Here is a 20,829-nt window from a genome sequence, read left to right as displayed (position 1 = left end):
TTTCAATGCATCTTAATTGGGCTTTCTTTCCATCCGCTGGGGACAAGCTTTGGGGTCTGTTCCCTATTGGACTTTCCTTCCAAACCTTATGACACATTACTGCAGCAAAGTGCAGGCCCCAAAATCATATTTTTAATTTCACTTGCCTTCTGGATCCGCTTCGGATTTTTAGTAAAACGACTGCGCGCCCCAACTTCCTGGCCCACTTCTTCAGCACCACCCTAGAAGGACAAAGTTGTAACAATGGCGAGCACACATGAGCGACCAAGTCCAAAGATTCGCTGAAGTGAGGTCCCGGTTCTCGGAGGATCTGATGCTTTACCCATGCGGGAAACATGGGCCCTCATTACACAGTAGGCAGTAGCGCCATGGCTACCCCCTTACTGCACTCTGGATCCGTGTTCCCGGAATGGGGACTTACCAGGTCATTCCGACCCCGGTGGGACCGGTAAGTCCCCTTTCTGGGAACCATTCCCCATTCCCATTTGAGCGAAATAGGGCTCAATGGGAATGGGGAAGGAGCTATTAGCGGGCCCGTTATTAGCTCTGAAGTCCCTCAACGGGTCCCTTCCTTAACGCCTGGTAAAACCAGGCGTTAAGGAAGGGACCCGCTAAGGGACCCCGTAATGTGGCGGTAAGGGATTACAGGCACCGGTAAGGGCGCCAGTGCTGGTAATTCCTTACCGCCCTACTACGAGGTCCCTTAGCGGGTCCCTTCCTTAATGTAATCCCTTACCGCATACCGTGTAATGAGGCTCATGGTTTTGTATAAGAGGTGTTTTGACTGCATCCACACGTTAGCGCGAAATGCTGCAAAATGCATGGTGCTTGTCCAGACATTCCTGGGCTTCTTGTCGCACTTGATGCAAATGGGCTCTTTCATAGTTTGTGAAGATGGGGTTTGTAAAGAAGTCTCCCCCACACCCCCATGTAGAAAAGTAACATTGACTTCTTTGCGACATCATTGCGTTCCTCTGTTGCCACACAAACTATTTAGAGAAATCCAACCCGCCGCATGTCCCACCACGGGACCAACGCAGAAGAGGCCGCCATGACATCACACTCTGAAAGGAGGGGTGCCTCCAGCTAGGTGCTGGTGTCACCTGCTTCCCCGGGGGCTGCAGAGTGCAGTGATGAAGAAGGCACGTGTGCGCCGCAGATGGACGTGCAAACACCACGATCCGCTGCACCCAGAGCCAATACATAGCACTCGCCTGCATCTGATGAGCGTAAAGGCCGCGCGTGGGAGGGAGTTCTTCCTGGAGGTGTGAGTACAGGTACTCAGGTGTACATTCCTGACTCGGCTTCTACTAGCCATTCCCCAAGCTCACCAGGCTCTCCCAGTAGGAGCTGGAGGGGGGTTCACAGGCACAGTACACCCTTTGCGTTAATACCAAGTTAAAATGCCTGCACAGCCTACCTGTATCAAAAGTATAATCTTTTATCAGAAAAGACAAAGCTCAAAAGGAATACACTTGACGGTCCGTCAACTTTGTAGAACAGAAGCTAGCACAGGGTATCAGATTGGCACGAGTTTAGGTCAGAGTTCTTTCAAAGTCAATGAGAGTTCTTCCCGAAGAGCAAACAGCAGTAACTGGCATGTGTCATGATCCGCTCCCTTCGCTCTCGTTTCTATCACTTGGGGAAATGCTTTCGGACTTCTCCATATTGGGCTTTTCTTCAGAACCTTACTGTGCTGATATGGGAGCTTAAAACCCCAATTTTCCCCTTCACTCCCAAATCCAATTTAGGGTTTTGACAGACAGTATTGTTTGTTCAAAAGACTATGCTTCAAAGACTTTCTTGTCCACTGTGTGAGGAGTCAGGAATGAAACTCGGACACAAGTGAGTCGTCTTTTTGGTCAAATTCTTTTTTTTGTAAAAAAAGGGGTTAGGAAAATGTCTCTCTGACTGTGCTCTAAGAGGAGTTTCGCTACCCAAACCAAAAACTATGGACATGTCCATGTCACAACGTCCAAAACAAAACTGCACAGTGCATAAAGTTCTGGTCGGACCCTCACACTCTGCTAAACTAAATTCTAAGGTGAAGGGGGAATGTTGTCGGCCTTCAGTGGTTTTAGAAAAGTGTTAAAAAAGAATGAATAACTCAGAAATAAAGGTTATTCAAGGATAAGGAACTTTGCTCCAGAGGGTGGTTCCCTTTCCCCAGATGCCTCTTTATGTTCAGGTGTTTACACAAGTAGCAGTTTCTTATGCCTTTCTTGTCTAGAAACCACACTGATACACAAAACTATCTGGTTTTCCACTTTTGTCAGGACACCTGGTATACTCTCCTGCCAGGTTTTGCTTATTATCTCCTGGTTAATACAATCCTACTGGTTCGAGTCCTCGGAGCTGGCGCAGTCATCCAAACTTTATGGAAAATACTGTGTAGCTCTACACAAGCATGGTTTGACTCCCTTGTACTTGAGCAAGTTCCCTTCCACTGTGTTGCAACAGCAATTTCTAAAACTTTGTTTTATCATCTTTTCAACTAAAGAAATTCTTGAATCCAGGAAACTGAAAAGTACGAGAGACTATAAATGCCGGCTCTGTGGCCACCCAATGGAAACACTTTGCCACCTCATCATGAGCTGCCAGGGTATCAAGGACATTCAATGTAACCTATTGGGCAGATTTTTTGTAAACAATTGAACTCTAACAAAGAAAGATGTTTGGTTACAACTGCTACAGGGTTCAAGGCTGTCACTTTTGCCTGGTTGGAGATGGTATCAATCATTTTCAAAAAGCTTGAAGGAGAGAAGTGACAACAAAGTTCACTTCTGTATAATTGGACAGTAGGAGCTGCTGTTTAGTTGTAGTCCTTTTCCTTCTTTTGTTCTCCTCTTATCTTCTTCCTTCTTTTCTTTCTGTAGCAATTGGTTTAAATGGTTGTATCACATGCTTTTATTGTCATTTTTTTTTCTCTTGGATTTAAAATGTCACTGGTAAAAAGCTTCTTTTGAAGCTAATGCTAATAAAAAAAATACAATCCTTTTGACAGTCCTGATATATCCTCCTCCGGACCCTTCTAACTTTTACACTTTCTTGTAATTGCGTGGTATACTCTCCTGCCAGGGCTTCTTCTAATCTACTTTGTTTGATAATGTTTCTGCTTGATATATTATCCTATCCAGGTTTGCCATACACTTGCACTGTATACACTGTCACACCTGAAAGTTTTTCACTTTCAGTTTGTTTCCCCTTTTAACAATTAGCTTTCTCGCTCTTTCTCTCTCAGCTTCTTTATTCACAATTAATTGCATTCAGCGTGGCCGCCGTTATGCCCCAGTGTCCCTGGTGTTCAATGGAGGACTCACTGGTTCTTGTTGGCATTCCTGCTTTCTCTCACGGCCAGCCGGTGACGATCTTTTTTCGATGCTTTCCTTCTCACAACCACCTGCTTTTGGCTTTCCTGTCTCTCCCAGCTTCTGCTGGGAGCGTCTGGTTCATTCCAGGCTCCTTTAAGTTTGATGCTGCCTTTCGACCCCTGTGAATACCCAGGAGTATCTTATCGGCTCCTGGTGTTGCCGCAGTGTGTCTTTTTCCCATGGCAACTTCCTTCTCCTTTCAGTCCCCCGATCTGCACCGAAAGGCGCAGCTCTCTCGCACCAGCAGCGCACTTTCATTCTCCGCTTCTGCTCTTTAAATTTCCCGGCCACCAGTGTCTGCGCCCAACAACTAGAGTGCTCCTTTTGCTTGTGGCCTCCTTAACTTTGCATTACTCTGTTACTCTTCCTCATCCCAGTATTTTGCTAGTTATGGGAATGGAAGTCCTTTTTTGACACAAAAAACCTGGATAAGTATTCTTAATGGTTTCCAAGGGCAAGTCAGTCCTGGATCATATTTATATGGAATCTAAGGAGCTGTTTCCGTAAGTTCATAAGTTTCATAGCATAGATCAGAGTTTGAAGGTTGGCCTATGGGTCTTGAAAAAGGTTTTGAGTACCCTACATAGTTGGTTGAGGAGATGTTTGACAATATGCCACAAGGGTATCAGGTATACGAGGGTTATCCTCAAGGGAAAATGGGGGATACATGTCTTACCCGGTGATGCCATACACCTCCTGGAGGTTGTCTCCCCCATGTGATCCTCCCTCATATAGTCGCCCCCATGGTCAGGATCAGGAAGCGACTGCTGTCCCCCGGCCACATGGGGAGAGGTCACTGCTGGGAAAGGAATTATGGAACGATGACACATTCAGTAACATCACATCCCTTCCCCTAATGCTGTTGGCTCACTCAGCACTGACTGGGAATCAGGAAAGGAAGTCTGCATTGCCCTGTTCTCTTCCTTTTCAGTGTTCTACCTTGAAACAATAGGGCTGCAAGTCTAAGAACCAGCGCATGAACCGTGCATTGGTGTCCTTATGGAGGCTCATCCATGTTAATGGAGCGTGATCTGTCACCAATCTACATTTTCTGCGAATGAGGTAGTATTTAAGGTAGGTTACTAACCATTCAATTGCCAAGGCTTCCAATTCAATAGTGGCATAGTTATTTTCTCGGGGGAGCAGTTTTCTACTAATGCAAAGAATACGGTGTTCAATACCATTGTGGTCTTGTGAAAGAACTGCCCCCAACCCAAAGGGTGAAGCGTCTGTCTGTAAAATGAACTCCTTCTTAAATCTGCCACCATCAACACAGTGGTCTTTCCTCTTTCCACGTTATCTTTTGGGGTTCTGCATTCTTAAGTTTATCAGTGGGGCAAGACATGATGGATGAATAACTGGGGATGACTCGCTTATAATACCCCACTAAATACAAAAATGCTCTTAGATCTTTCTTGGTTTTGGGTACTGGAATTTCCTGTACGGCTTTTTCCTTCTCAGTCTGGGGTTGAATCAGCCCATTGCCAACAATAAATCCAGATACTTGACTGACGATTGTGGTAAGTGACATTTCTTTAGATTTGCTGTGAGCCCATCTTTCTTCAATGCTCTGATAACTAGGTACGGGTGGTGTAAAAGTTCTTCCTACATCCCACTGTGGATGATTATAGCATCAATATAAGCCCCATGGAATGACACTTAAGGCCAGAGGACTTGGTCCATTAACCTTTGAAAGGTAGCTGGAGCCCTGTGTAGTCCAAAAGGTAATATCTTGAAATTAAATAGTTCAATGGAGGTGGAAAAAATAGCTTTCTCCTTGTCTTCTGGATTAGTGGGGACTTGCCAGTATCCCTTTGTCAGATCAATCGTGGAGAGGAGAACCACAGTTCCCAAATGGTCAATCAGATTGTCTATCCCTGACATAGGGTAATTGTCGAATTGGAAATCTGCGTTCACCTTTCTGAAGTCAATGCAGAACCTCCACGATTGATCTGGCTTGACAACAAGTACTATCGGAGAGATCCAAGAGCTCTGAGATGGTTCAATGATATCGGTTCTGAGCAGGTTTTCCACTCCTCTATGACAATTTCTTTTCTGGACTCGGCTATCCGGTAGGGCTTTAAATGGACCACTTTCCCTGGGTGTCTACGGATGCAATGAAATACCCCCTTAACCTGTCCTGACATCAGGAAATTGTTCTAGCAAGTCTAACATGTCTTCTCTTCAGTTTTGAGGCAGGTTGTAAGGAATCAGGCTGTTCTTATCTGATTCTTTGGATAATATACTAGTCAATACGACTGCAGTATTTTCAACGGGGTGCTCTATCCACTCCAAGAGGAGATTTATGTGATAGATATGGGTCTTAATTCTTTGGTCAGGTTGGGATAACCGATATTTATATGGCCCTGTTTATCATATCACTTTATAAGGACCATGCCATTTATAAGGACCACACAGAGATCATCCCGTCAGTGCAAGCTTCTTGGCTCTGCATAATTTCTAACTGATGAGAGGACTTTGCGGAATACACATCTGTATATTCATCACGTACCCCAACTCTCCCAAAACACATTTCCCTCAAGACCCCTGTGTATGAATGTCAGTGAATGTATGTTGTGATGAATCTAAGTTCCCAACATGGCCCTCCTCTCAGGTGGCCACTGAAAGGCATACGCTACCTGTACCTGACCCTGCGGGTGGTATTAGGTGGGAGGATCACATGGGAGGGGGCTCATGTCAAGGGGAGCGGGAGGCCTCTCTAAATGATTCCCCTAATATTCTCAAAGCCTTAATCACTTATTGTAAACAAACAGACAATTTTGACATAAAAGCAACTAAGGACTTCACGTCCCATATTGCCTGGGGTACTGGGACGAGGAAGAGGGATTCAGAGTTGAAGTATAATGAGGGGTATAGTTGCTGTGGTAGAATGCACCTGAATGGGGCCTTTACATGTTAAATGAGTTTCAGGTGCAGGAGAAGAGGGAGGAAGTAGAAGCTGATGGTGTAGTAGTGGCTGCAACAGGACTATTTGCGGAAGACTCTGTGGAAGCAGAGGAAGCGTGGCAGTGCAGAGGATACACAGCTGGAAGCTGCCCTAAAGAAAGCTATGCCATGGGAGACGAGCTATTGACATGCCATGAACTGATCGGTACAGAAGCTGAACCGGAAATCACACAGAGCTGTCAGAGCTCCCCTGAAGAACTGCGCATACTGCGGCAGCCTGACTGAAGCTGGCAGAAGCATAGAGGGACTCAAAGAGCTCTGCAATAGCTCCCGCAAGTCAGAAGGAGACGCCAAGAGATAACAGTGATTTGTCCTGAAGCAGGTGACCCCAGGATGCTCCGAAAAAGTCAGCTAGGTGAATTTGATGATTTTGAATACTGAACAAATGAAATAAGGCAGACTAGGTGCAACTCTCCTAACAAGGGATAACAGATGGGAGATAATTGTAACCCGCATTGCAAAAGCCGCAGAAGAGTGATAACAAGGTAGACTGGGTGCAACTCTCCTAACAAGCGATATCAACTAGAGGACAATTGTAACCCACTTTGCAACAGCCAAGAGTTTGCATAAGCATAAAACAAAAGATGCAGGAGACAAGCCCTCCTTGTATGTGAGATCAAGGGGGACAGAACTGTAGCCTGCATTGCTTACAGCCAAAAGGCAGTCAAAGAATAATAAAGAGACAGCAAGGGAGTGCTTCCCTGTTATGGAATATTAATTTGGGAAGAGCTATAAACCACGTTGTCAAGAGTCAAGAGACTACAAAGAGAAGCAGTTGTTCAAACCTCCTCATATAGAATCCTAGTTTGGAGAGTTTTGGAACAGGCATTACCACAGAGTACAACTGTAGTAGTAGGGGTTTTCTCCTGGCAGGTGAGTAAACCAGGAAAGGGACCAATAGTATTTAGTCCTGGCTGGCGAGTATACCAGGAAAGAAGAAGATGATTTAAAGTACTGTGGTTGTGGTAAAATGGTGTGTTGGAAAAGAAGTGTTAACTCCATCACTTTGTCTTGATGAACCGTTGCTTTTCAGAAAGTGTTTCTTTTGAAGAAGAAGTCCGATTATTGTGCTATCTTGACTAAAGTGTTTCTGTTGAAGAAGAAGGATGACATGCTAACAATTGCTTGGCCTTTGAGAAATGAACATTTGTTGTGGGTTGTGAACTTGTGTTTTGAGGAAAATACTTGTGTTTCGCCAGCAATCGACTGTCGAAAAATAGCAGTTGTTTTGATTTATGAACAAGCCTTTGGAATAGAGATATTCACTTTGCCAAGTGGAAAGATACATTGAATGGAAAATACCTTTTGTGCTATGTTAAATGGAACTTTGTCATTGCACAGAATTTTCTTCAATATGAACTTCGCTCAAGGTATTTTTGAATAGATTCAGGGGTAGGGAGTCCAACCGTGGTCCCAAGGAGTACTTTCTAAAGCTTTTGAGTTTGATTGATATGTTATTTTGTGGAACGTAAGACATCCAAACAAACCTTGGATAATGTTGTTGTATATATTAGTGTGATGCTCAGATACTTTTTGGACACTAGGTCATTTTTCTTTAGTCTACGTTTGTTAGGCAGGGACATCCTTGTTATGCTAGGGAAAGATAGGTGTTTATCTCATCCCTATTTATTTAATAAAATTGCAACTTGTGAGAAAACACTACCTTTGTGTCCGTTTTGCATTTCGGACTCCTCACAATGTTCAATACTACCACATCCTCTCACAGTGATTTGCCCATTGCAAATTTCCTTTCTCGCATGTGCTTATGAATCTCCTCGCTGCCCAACTTCTAGGCGCTATGTTGCACACCACACCTTTTTTGCATTTATATTTCATCTGCAGTTTTGACATTTACCTTGCTGCGCACATGCACATCTAAATGTATCAACGTGAACACAAATGAACACTAGAAGTAACGCTTATATCATTTCCATTAACTACACTGGATGCATGTTATATTGCACATCACGCCAATTTCACTGTTCCGCCAGTCACCAATATGGTGTGGAAACATGGACCATCATTCTCATTGGGACCTTTACTGACAACCCCAACATTCCCCCTTTAATTAATACTTCAACTAATAAACCAGTTTCCTGTTTTTAAAACCATCTTTTCAGGGAAAAACCCTACAATCATGTCTCACATTGATCCCAATATGGGCATACTGAACCAACCCAACTCGCCACCCACCATTTCAGAAATCTACCCACTGCTCCACACAATCATCCCAACTTGGTGGCGGACAATAGACTGCTTCAGTCTGAGTACCCATGTGATGTGAAATGGTAGTGGTTCTAGCTTTAGATAGGGTCAGAGTCATCATGGTACCTGCTTTCGGTACCTGGGCAGAACAGCATCATACGAGCATTTGTAAGAGTAAAGGATCATAAGGAAATAGACAAAAAATGGCATTAGGATTTTGACAGCTAGGCTCATCCAAGATTGTACCCAAAAAAAAAAGAGTCCAACCAAGGGTCATTTGTGATTCCTGCTTTGTTCTCTATGACCACCCTAAGCTTGTGCAAAGCGGCAATTGTTTGAGTCAAAGTCCCATTCTCCGAACCCTTAGGAGGCACAAATGTACAGCAGGTGCTCCCTATCTTCTGACAGACTCCTCAATCCATAGCTTTTAGGAGGTCGAGGATACTACTGTTCTGCAAGGCAATGAGCTTCAGGGCCGTTAGTTCTTCCTTGATGGCACTGAAAGCTGAATTGTAGGAATTCACAAATGAAAAGAGTCTGTATCAGGTCACCTGGAGCCACTTCACATTTGTGATGGCTTGGACACTAGGGACCAGGAGGGAGGAAAGAATAATTTCTGTCCGGCTTAACAGACAATACTGCTCAGGAATGTCCATCAGTGCTTTTGAAGATGTCGCCAGAATGTAGTTAGACCGCTTGGTCCATTGTAAGGGTTCCTCTTCTTCACTATCAGGCAAAGTCATTGGGTTTCCATACATGATGACACAGGGAAGGCAAGGGGCACAGCGGACAAAGGGGACACAGATGTTGCTTTGAGCATGGAGCGGTTAAGTACCAAGTGTTCATCAGGAAAAACAAGGACAGGCACATGTAGCGTAGTGAGACTGCACACACCTTGCAAGGGGGAGGAAATTGTCTATATCCAAATTGTCCACAAGACCAAAACACCAAGAAGTGCAGCTGTACCTCCAGCCAGATCAGCGATGCAAAACATGCAGCTGTAGTTCCTATTTGTGCCAACAGGCACTGTGACATCGCCCTTAAAACACAGAGAAAAATGTGTGAGTAACTGAATCATAACAGGTTTCTCTGGCTCTTTGAGCCATGTCAGATACTTCAGATACTTCCTCCACATTCTTTGTTAACTTAGGCCTCCCCTTCTTCTGAGAATCCCCTCATCCCTCTAGCTTTGCAACTCTTCACCCCTTGCTTCCATCGGTTGTTTATTATAATGGACTCCTTTGAATTTAACTGAACTCTTCGTGTACAATGCTCATTATTTGGCTCTTTATTTTGATCATTTTTTAAAAAAAATATTTTATTTTATTGAGCATTTGTTGGGTGCCTATACAACCTAATTGTGTTTCAAATTGCCACAAGGCTAAATAGGAAGGGAACGGGGGAAAGAATAACAATGGCAAAACAGTAAATATACAGTTGTGATCCTACCAGGTCTTGTGGCATTCCGATGTGCAAGTGCAGTGAGGAGAAGTACAAGAGATAGGGATGGAGAGAGGGGGGTGCAGAGGAGTGGAAAAGTGCTGATTGGGGACCCAGGGGGGAAGTGCCAAGGAGGCTAAGTGCTTGTGATATGATAGATATGATAAGTTATTTATAACGCCCTAATACCCAAAGGATTCTTGTGCAGGTGACTCCCAAGGGTAGGATGCAGAGCCACCAAGCAGGGGCACACAGGGGCAGTGGGTGAGGGGTGCTGGTATTGACTAAGGAACAAGTCCTGGAACCATGAGAGATTCATGAGGATAAGGACACTGGTCTCAGCGGCAGTGCGGTGGTTAACAGGGAAGGGAAAGAGGTAAGGAAAAGCAGAGTTTTTAGTCGTTTTCAGAACTTTAGGAGGTCAAGCTCAAGTCTGAGAGGGGCAGGGAGGCTGTTCCAAAGGGAGGCACCAGCCAAGTAGAGAGACCTGCCCCCCACTCTCTGCTTGGGGAAGCATTTGACAGTAAAACAGTTGGAATTAGAAGAGTGTAGGGCTCTAGCAGGGGAATATTTAGGGAGAAAGTTGGCGATAGCTTGCTCTTGAGCCCCATAAGGCCTTGTGGATGATGCTGAGGGTCTTGGATTGGATACTTGTAGCCACCGGGAGCCAGTGGAGAGATTTTAGGGATGGAGAGATACAGTCCCTGGGCTTGATGCCAATGATAAGTCTTGCAGCTCTATTCTGGATAGCTGGAGGGGGTGTATGGAGGAAAGAGGGAGATTGTGAAAGAGGCTGTTGCAGTAGTTCATCCTGGAGAGCACCAGAGCTCTGGAGACATTGAGCTTCTGGGGCAAGGCAAATAAAGGGAAAATGCCTCTGAAGAGGTGGAGCTTGAAGTGGGACTTCTTGGTAAGTTCCATGATGTGAGGGATGAAGGAGAGAGGGGATTCAAAGATGACCCAGAGGTTTCTGGCCACACAGGATGGTGGAGGTAGAGGGCCCAGAGAGGGCGGCCACTGGGTAGGAGGAAAAGGGGGCGCAGGTGTTCCAATGAGAAGGATCTCCATCTTAATGGCATTATGACAGAGATCGTTAACTGCACACCATGCCTGAATGGCGAACAGACAGTTAGGGATGTGAGAGGAGGAAGAGGAAGTAGTAGAGGGAAGTTTGAAGGAAAGCTTTGTGTCATCGGCACAACACTGGAAATGAGAAGAGAATGAGGAGATCAGGTGTGCAAGAGGGACGAGATAGATATTGAAGAGTAATGGCGACAGGATAGAGCTCTGCGGGACACCACAGGCAGAGTGAGGTGGTGGAGGAGAAAGTGTCCAGTTGCAGCTGGGAAGGGCGGTTAATGAGGAAAGAGGTCAGCCAATACAGTGCCCGGTCAGTGATGCCGAGGGTATATAAGAGTCATTTTATGAGGATAGAATGGTTGACCGTTTCACAGGCAGAGGAGAGATCAAAGAGAATGAGAACAGAGGGCACGTTGGAATCGAGATTTGCGAGCATGGTATCAGAGGTGTTCAGGAAAGCAGTTTCCATGCAGATTGATGGTCATGAAAGTAACCAACAAGATCAGTGCGGCGGGTCAGTTGGGGAGGACCAGTGTCACCAAGAGTTTACCCAGGAAGGGGATAGTGGAGATAGGGCGATAGGTAGCCGGGCAGGAGGGGTCAGCAGATGGCTTTTTAAAGAGAGGGTGCACAAGGGAATGCTGGATGGAAGAAGGAAAGAGCCAGTGGTGAAGGAGTGGTTACGGAAGCGAGAGAGGAAATGGTGTCCTTAATGGTTCTGAAAGAACAGGGGAACACCTGTTTGGAGGAGTCAATTCATAGAGCGAACCACTTAAGAGACCTCATCCAGTGCTATTGGCAGGAGGGCGGAGGTTGAGGGGGTTAAAGGAGGGGAACCAAAGGAGGCAGGGAAGCAGGCACTAGAGTGGAGATGGGGTGGAGGAAAGTGAGTCCTGAGTTTTGTATGTGAAATTGGAGGCCAACATGGTGCAGAGAGCCTGGGAAGGAAGGAGAGAGGTGGGGACTGCAGCTGGATTGGTGAGTTCCTTGCATATTCAAAAAGTTCAGCTGTCTAGTTAGTGGCTCCAGAGATGTGGGCTTGCATATGGGTCCACTTCTTGGAGTGGATAGAGAAGCCTTTGGAGCAGGCGACAGGCCAGTTGGTCTGCCACTTCCATTCAGCAACTCTGCACTTGCGTTTCAGAGATGCTAGATCAGAGTCATACCAGCAGTTGTTCTTGGAGGCAGGGTTTAGGTGGATCCACATGACAGGGGCAAGGATGTCAAGGGTGTTAGAGATGGAGAGGTGAAGATTAGCAAGAACAAAGTGAAATGGAGAGTCGGAAGTGATGGTGGGAGAGGGGATGAAGATGGAGGCAAAAGCATCAACTGACATTTGCTACATTGGTCGATGATGGAGAAGGAGGCTGGCAGTGGCTCGGATAGAGGGCCAAGGGGCGCCCGGCAGGAGGAAAGGAGAGAGTGGTCAGATCAGGGGAGGGTTGTGATGACTGGATTAGAGATAGGGATGTCACCATAAATAAGGGCATCTAGAGTGTGGCGGGCAGAGTGAGTCAGGCCGGGAGGAAGAATAGAGAGTGAGAGGGAGTCACAGAGGACACTGAACTGAGAGGTGGATTATTCAAGGGAGTTTAGGTGAATGCTGAAGTAAAAAAGGAGGAGGAGTTTGAAAGAAGCAGTTGAGTGGGAGGCGGCGAGGTCGGCCCATTCAGATAGGAAGAGGGAGATAGGGCCAGGGGGCTTGTAGATAGTGGCAAGGGTGAGAGCGGGAGTAGGTGAGACCCAATGCCTACTGATGAGGCATTCAAAATTGGAGTAGGATTGAGTAGGTGCAATGGAAGTAGGCACGCACACAGGGAAGATAAGGGCCACTCCACCGCCAGGCCTTTTTGGTCTGGATTTGGAGAGGATTTTGTAGTCCTTAGGAAGGAGAGTGTCAAGAGCAGTTATGATCTGTGGTCATGGTCTGTGGTTGAAGATTCTTCATCAAAAGGTCAAATAGATGCTGTGACTGATTGCCCTTGAAACTGCTCTCATTCTTGGCACAAAGCTTGATGCACTAGACACAGTGCCTCCGCTAACTCTATTTCATCCGGGAAAAACACCCTAGGGACACAAGAAGCATGTGGAATAAGAGAACAGATGTAGCAAACTTTTATTTTATCCTTAAAAAATAACAATTACTCATGTTTGTTCACTGCTCCCTTTTCTACTGGAATGAACTGTGAGTGCTTAGGGCATACTTAACTTTGAGCCTGCTCCCGTGCCAGTGGAAGGGCATCAGTATCCCTTCATACCTTGCTGATGTGGACCCCGCTCTTGGTGCCCCCCACCTTCACAGTAGACAGAGTTGCAAAAATCATGCGGTGTGGCCCATGGAAAGGCTGCTCATTCCAGTGTCAGACAAAAGTGCAGACGAAGACCAGCCTGGTCTCTGCGGAGGCATTGGGGCACGGTTGCAGCCCTCCCAGGATTCAGATCACCCCTGTCCATTATCTTCCTCTGCTGAGAAGTTGTGAGTGGCGGTAATTGGTGACACTGCTCTTGCGTGGATGTGAGAAAATGTGAGTACACTGATCAGTGGTTATTGTGCCGCTCAAACCCTTCTCCCCAATGTGCGATTTCTGTGGGCATGTACCGGCCCATAGGGCTCACCTGTTAATTATTGCTGATATGCTCTCTGTCCTGCTACTTCTGGCAGGGGCGCTTGTTGATGGGATCTAGTTCCTTCACTGATCCCTGGTAAGTAATAGCCCAGTCCAGCTGTGACTACGCTTCTCCTCTTGTCTCTTCCCCTTTCTGTTTTCTCTTTGTCTCTTCCCGTTTTCTGTCTTGGTATTGTTGCTTTCAATATTGCTGTTAATTCCTGAATAACGTTTTCTCCCCTGTTTTCTTCTCAATAGGTGGAAATGCGGTTCAAAAGCAGCTGTGGGGGCGCAAACGTGGTCATGAAGAAGATGGTTGAAACCGCAATGTCCGACAAATGGTGAGTGATGGTTTTAGGCAAAGCTCAAGGTTCGGTGGTAGAGCAACCTTAAACTGAATGTCTTTTAAGTGTCTAACCTTGCCTTTCGTTTTTCCTTTCAGGTGCTGCTATCGCTGACGAAGCGCATCATGTTGCGGTGCCATGATGAAGATTTCAGCATTCCAGAAGATTCGGAGATGAGCTGCGGTGCCAGGATGAAGATGTCAGCGTTCTGGGAGCCTTGAAGATGAACTGCGGTGTCAAGAAGAAGATGTCAGCATTCCAGAAGATTCGGAGATGAGCTGCGGTGTCAAGAAGAAGATGTCAGCATTCCAGAAGATTCGGAGATGAGCTGCGGTGTCAAGAAGAAGATGTCAGCATTCCGGAAGCTTTGGAGAAGAATGTCAGGGTCAACGAAGATGCGCACAGGTGAGAGCAGGTTCCCCAGTTGGTAAGTATGAAAACTGGAAGCAGGATTTCCAAAGGTAAGTTTAATCCCAGGTGGCGGTGAGCGTTACGCTGCATGAAAGTGCAGAATGACGCGAATCAGGGATCGGAGCAGCTTAAATAGCTGTGATCGTGGGCACGCCCACTAGGCCTGGCTTGCCTGCCACACCCTGCCACTCCCAGAGATTCAGCACGTACAAGGCAACCCAATAGTAGCAGCAGCCCCACCCTAAAGTACACGTGGGGCTGCTTTAGTCATGAAAGTTCCCATGTTAAATGCACCTTGCACCCAAATGAGGTGTTATGTTTGTTTGTTTGTTTGTTTGTTTGTTTATTTATTTGTAGGGCGCACCAAACCCTTAGGTAGATGGGCGCACAACATCACAAGAATACTTACCGCTTAGTTACAGATATAGTCAGGTACAGAGAAGACAGGTGTCGCGAGGTACAGGTAGGAGGCATACATGTAAACATACAACAGCATTCATTAGTCTAGTGGTCGTTAAAGCGTAACCAGATGTGAGTGTTATGTCTGAAACTGAAATAAGACTGATCCCTTCTGAGCTCAACTGGGAGAGCATTCCATTGCTGGGCTGGTTTAACAGGGAAGCTGTTCTGGTTATTCTTTCCTTCAAATATGGAGGGGCTGCATTGTTAAGGCATTTGAAGGTTAATGACACAGTTTTAAAGAGGATCCTATCGCTAATTTTCAACCAGTGATGGTTTCTCCTAGCATTGGATATGTGCTCTCTAGTGGAGAGGTTCAGGGCTGTTCTGAGCGCATTCTTTTGCAATGTCTGTAATTTGTTGATGATGTTTTTGTTGGATCCTACGTACAGTGGATTGCAATAGTCCAATTTTGATAAAATGAGGGCATTAGCTAAGATAATGCAATTTGCTAGTGAGAGGAATGGTCTACATGCTCTGATTTCTTTGCCAGTGTTAGCGGTGGATGAGGCCAAGGAGTTTATCTGTTTTTTTAGGGTTAGTGAGGCATCCAGATAGAAGCTAAGTGTCTTCACTTCTTTAGCGACTGTAATAATGTTGCCATCAATATTAAAGGCGCTATAGTTAGTGTCCAGTTTTTTAGGTTATTGGCCGAGCCAAGGATCAGGATTTCTGTTTTATCGTCATTCAGGCAGAGGCCATGGGTTGCCATCCAGGCCTCAATGAGGATGTATATTTCATTTACTAAGGCTGCATCTGAGGTGAAATTGCGCAAAAGGGGAATGAGGATCTGGGTGTGGTCTGCGTAATTTGTGTAGGGGACACCCAGTCTATCCAATTTGTCAAATAAAGGCTTAGTAAAGATATTATACATGGTTGGTGAGACACATGAGCCCTGAGGGACGCCACATGTTGTTTGGATTGGGTCTGCTGATGCTGAGGTGGAGAAGACTTGCATACTTCTGTTATCTAGGAAGGACCGGACCCAGGCTATGGCTTCACTTCAAAAGTGGGCTGCCGAAGCTAGGTGCTTGCATAATACTGCATGGTCCACCAAGTCGAACGCTGCCGACAGATCAGGGAGGAGTAGCATAGCTGTATCAGGAAGGAGGAGAGGAAGGAGGTTGTCTGGTGTGATATTTTTCTTCGATCTAGTGGGAAGAGAGGGTGCCATAATGTTATCTTTATCTATTTGTTTGTTAAATGTTAAACTGAAATCAATGAAGTAATTGTCAGTCCAAAGTTGGGGTGTGAATTTAGTGATAGTGGTTGGGCAGTAGGATTATTATCTGGGATGAGTATTTAGTGTTGTTAGCTAAGAGGCCTGATATGTCCTCTTCAAATGAGCCTACGGATCCTTGTGGCCTGTATATAAGGTAGATGGTTAGAGTATGGCATGGGGATATAGGCAGTTTCTCTGAAAGTAGTTTGCAAGATTTGAGTGGGGGTGGCGTGGATAGTCTTAGGTCCAGGTTAGCTTTAGCAATGATAGCTAAGCCACCTCCTCTAGAGTTAGGTCGATCCATTCTTAAGAGCTGATAGTCCTCTGGTATAGCTAATGTAAGTGCTGGGCCTGCTGCCTCATGCAGCCAGGTTTTATGTGACCGCCATGAGATCGAGGTTGTCTGATGTTAGAATATCGGCTCGTTCTGTGATGTGAGCCATGACAGATCTGGCATTGATCAGTGCTCCAGCTATCGTAGTTGTACTAGGTAATCTCTGGGATTTCAGAGTTACTGGTATATGTTCTTTCGATTTGGCAACTGAAGTAGTTTGCATGTGGGCTTGCGCCGTATGCAGTATAGTGTGTTTAGGATTAGTGCGGCGGTTTGAATGAGTGTTGCTAGTCATTTTAGGTTCATAGAGGGAAGGGAGTCTAGCTCGGAGCCTGGTATTTCTGTTCAGTGTGAGACAGGGTGCATATTTAATTTGATCCATTGTTTTCGGGATTATTTCTGTGAACAGCAATGGTACAGATAGCAGCAGGGTTTTGCTGACATGCATTGTACTGCAGTTAGTACTGGCTTGAGTAGATTGGATCAGGTAGGCTAAAATTAAGGTCAAGTTGGCATGCGCTAGGTCAGGCTAGATTCAGCATAGGTGTGGTCGGTTTACAATAGTTTATATTCAGACTCAGCTCAGTGGTTCACATGGGCTAGGTCCAGCGTGGGCAGCGTAGGTGGAGTAGGCTAGATTTAACAACGTGGGCAGAGTAGGCTAAGTTCAATATGGTCACAGTAGGCTAGAATCAGGATAGTCACAGCGGTCTTCAATGCAGGCTAGTTATCGGACTGTGTAACACTCATTGGAAAGTCACATTAAATAACAGTATAGAAGGCAGCAGTATCGTATTGGCATAAATGCTTAATATGTATGTGCAACAGTTGCGAGACCGTTTAGGGGCAGCATTTGTAGTGCGCTAGGAGTGGTGTATGGAGCGTTGTGCAGCAGGGTTAGGATATAGGGCCACACATCATACTATACTGGTACTGAGAACATGCATCACGCAGCATGGAACGTTATGTGCTAGTAGTGGCAAGGAGATTTAGCAGCAGACGTTTCATGAGAGTCAAACACGCATATATGGGCAAGGCATTAGATAGCTGGTACAGTTGACTGTGGGTTAAGCTCGGTACGACGAGGTTGCAAATGAGTGAGACAACAATCATGTCCAGGGCACATTACAGGGTCACGCCGTGTTTGGCAGAGGCATGGGTCGTATTTTAGAAGGGAGGCTTTGCGTCAGCGGCTGCGGAGACCATGTGGCAAAAAAGCGTTTGGGAAGGAAAGAGTTAGATTAGATGTGAAACAGGATCTTACCGGGTGTCCGCAGGCGTACCGCCGCGGGATGAGGAGGCGTAGTTGGTGAAGGAAGAATGGTATCTGGCTCACAGCCCATACAGCTCCAGATGGGTGGGGGGTAGTACAGACAGGAGTTCTGGCCCCAAGGCTCGTCAGGCAAGGCCAGGCAAAGACAGAAGTCGGCCTTGTTCCTGCAGGCCTTATTCAGGAAGGCCGGCTGACGCCATCCGGCGGCTGCCTATTGAATTAAAAGGCACACAGACCCAATCAGAGCGGACTGCTCTTTCTTTATCCTGGTTGCTAGGCAACCATATCAACAATCATGGAGAGCGGCCATCTTAGAGCCCCGACTCTTGTGATTGATCGTGGGGGATATGGAAGGCATCTGTGATTGCCAATATGTCGGATTGGATGCACAAGGCTTAATAGTATTAACAAAGGGTATCAGACCCTTCAGGAGTTGTGTGCGCAGCACAGCTCACTCGTTTACCATTGCCGGCAGCAGAGCGACATCAGTGCAGCAGGGCAAAGGCTTCCATGACACGGTCTCATTGCTGTTGTCATCGGTGACGGTGGGGGCTCCTGCCCTTCCCGGACGGTGAAGGCTGGCAAAGACAGGAGTCGGCCTTGTTCCTGCAGGCCTTATTCAGGAAGGCTGGCTAACACCATCCGGCAGCAGCCTATTGAATTAAAAGGCACACGGGCCCAATCAGAGCGGACTGCTCTTTCTTTTTCCTGGTTGCTAGGCAACCATATCAATGTCCCAAAATAAAAGCATTCTTGTCCCACATAAATGTCTTTGGTTATTGTTATTCATAAAACAGGTGCCAAAGGCGCCAGGACTGTGTCCATCCGGGGCCCCTGTGCATGTGGCCCTTGAATTTTTGCATTCTTGGCCTGAAGAGCCTTGACAGCACTACTCCTCAAGGCCCCTCTCAAGGGTGGTCCTCCTCCCAGTCCTGGTTTGGTGGGATTATTGCGATGGAACTGCCTGATTAAACGTGGAGCATGGACGTGTTCGCTGGGTTCCCTTGTTCGGTCTTGGGGTCCGTAACCTTTCCAGTCTATAAGGTAATACAATTTGGACCGAACCACCTTGGAGTCCAGGATGGATTTGACTTCACACTCCAGTTCCCCATCGAGTAATTTGGACACTGGTGGAGGACTAATCCGTGTATTTGGTTTCATTGGTTTGAGGAGAGAGACATGAAATAGTGGGTGAATTTTCATGTGAGATGGTAACTCTGATTTCATGGCGGCAGGATTGATTATTGCTTTGATAGTACAGGGGCCCTAATATCTGGGGCGGAAGGCCCGTGGTCCTTTCAACGGTATGTATCTGGACGCTAACCAGACTCTATCCCCAACCTGGTAATCGGGAGCTTCTTTTCGGTGCCGATCAGCAAACAGTTTTTGTCTTTCTTTGGCCTTAGTTAAATGTTCTGTCACTTCCTCAAGAACCTGAGTGATGGTTTTATGCAAGGTTTTTATTGCTGGCATTTCCAAAATATCGGGTGGATCAAATACTGATGTCCGCAGATGTCTTCCGTGCACAGTATAGAATGGAGTTTGTCCAGTACTCGCGTGAACAGAGTTGTTGTATGCATATTCAGCTACCCAGAGTATGTCTTTCCAGGAGTCCTCGGAGTGCTGTAACATACACCTTAAATACTGCTCTAACGTCAGATTAGTTTGTTCGGTTTGACCATCAGTTTGAGGGTGATGGCTTGTGCACAACAGGAGGTAAATGTTGCCCATTGTACAAAACTTTCTCCAAAAGGTGGAAACAAATTGAGTTCCACGATCCGATATTAGAATTGATGGAAATCCATGTAATTGGACAATTTGTTCTAGAAACACCCTAGCGAGAGTCGATGCAGTTGACAGTCCCTTCAGAGGGATGCAATGGGCCATTTTGGAGAATAAGTACACAATGACTAAGATGGTGTTGTAACCATTGCAGGGAGGAAGATCCGTAATAAAGTCCATTGACAGAGTATGCCAAGGTGCTGGTGGTACTATCAAGGGATGTAGTAAACCAGCACGGTTTTGTTTCTGAGACTTATCTTGTGTGCAGACACCACAGGTTGCAGTAAACTGGGCAATGTCTTTTCTCCCAGTTGGCCACCAGTAGTTTTGCTTTATCTTAGCCAGAGTCTTGGCTATTCCTGGATGTTTTTCCACTTGTGAATCATGATAGTTCGTGATGATTTGGTTTTGCAGTTTCTTGTCCTGTATATATAAGTGTCCTTGAAAATATGGTTGGTTGTTTTCGATAGTGTACCGGTCTCCCTTTAAAAGCCATTCCTGTCATGTTGACTGATTCATTTGGGATTGCATAGATCACCACACCAAGTAATCAACGCTCGGTTTAAGGGGGAGGGGGTCTGCCACCACTACATTCAGTTGAAGAGGTGGGGATAGTCATTCCTTTACACAAATCTGTATATTCATCATGTACCCCAACTGTCCCAAAACACATTTCCCTCAAAACCCCCATGTATGAATGTCAGTGCATGTATGTTCAGGACTACCGGGTCCTCTCACAGTGATTTCCCCACTGCAAATCTCCTTTCTCCAATTTGCATATGAAGCTCCACGCTGCTCAACAGCTAGGCGCATCGTGTCACTCCACACCTATATTGCATTTATATTTCATCAACGGTTTTGACATTTATCTTGCTGCATGCATGTAAATCTAAAAGTATCAAGATAAACACAAAGTGAACCTAAAAGTAACGCTTATCCCATTGCCATTAGCTACGCTAGATACATATTAAACAGCACATCACGCCAACTTCACCGTTCCCACAGTCACCAATATGGTGCGTGTAATGTGAACCCCTCTTTCTCATTGTGAGCTTTACTGACCACCCCATTTGTGATCCCTTATTCTGAGTATCCAACCTAATAGCACCTGCACCCCACAAATAAATAACTCTGTTTTGAAAAGTGCTCCTTGCAAAACACCATGACCACAAAATGCTTGTATATCTGCACAAACCCGCATAGAGTTGTGGTGGCCAATATTGGCCCCTTACCGGCGACATTTTTGCCACGATTTTATTACCTGATACTGAAGCAGAGGGAGGCAGAGGGAGGTGACTTGGAGGGTCTGAGGCTTAACTGTATGGGAGAGCCTAA

The sequence above is a fragment of the Ambystoma mexicanum genome, chromosome 10, assembly GCF_040938575.1.
Source record: "Ambystoma mexicanum isolate Mex_15411 chromosome 10, UKY_AmexF1_1, whole genome shotgun sequence".
In the NCBI taxonomy this organism is placed as follows: Eukaryota; Metazoa; Chordata; class Amphibia; order Caudata; family Ambystomatidae; genus Ambystoma; species Ambystoma mexicanum.
Note: the sequence above shows the minus strand (reverse complement) of the source record.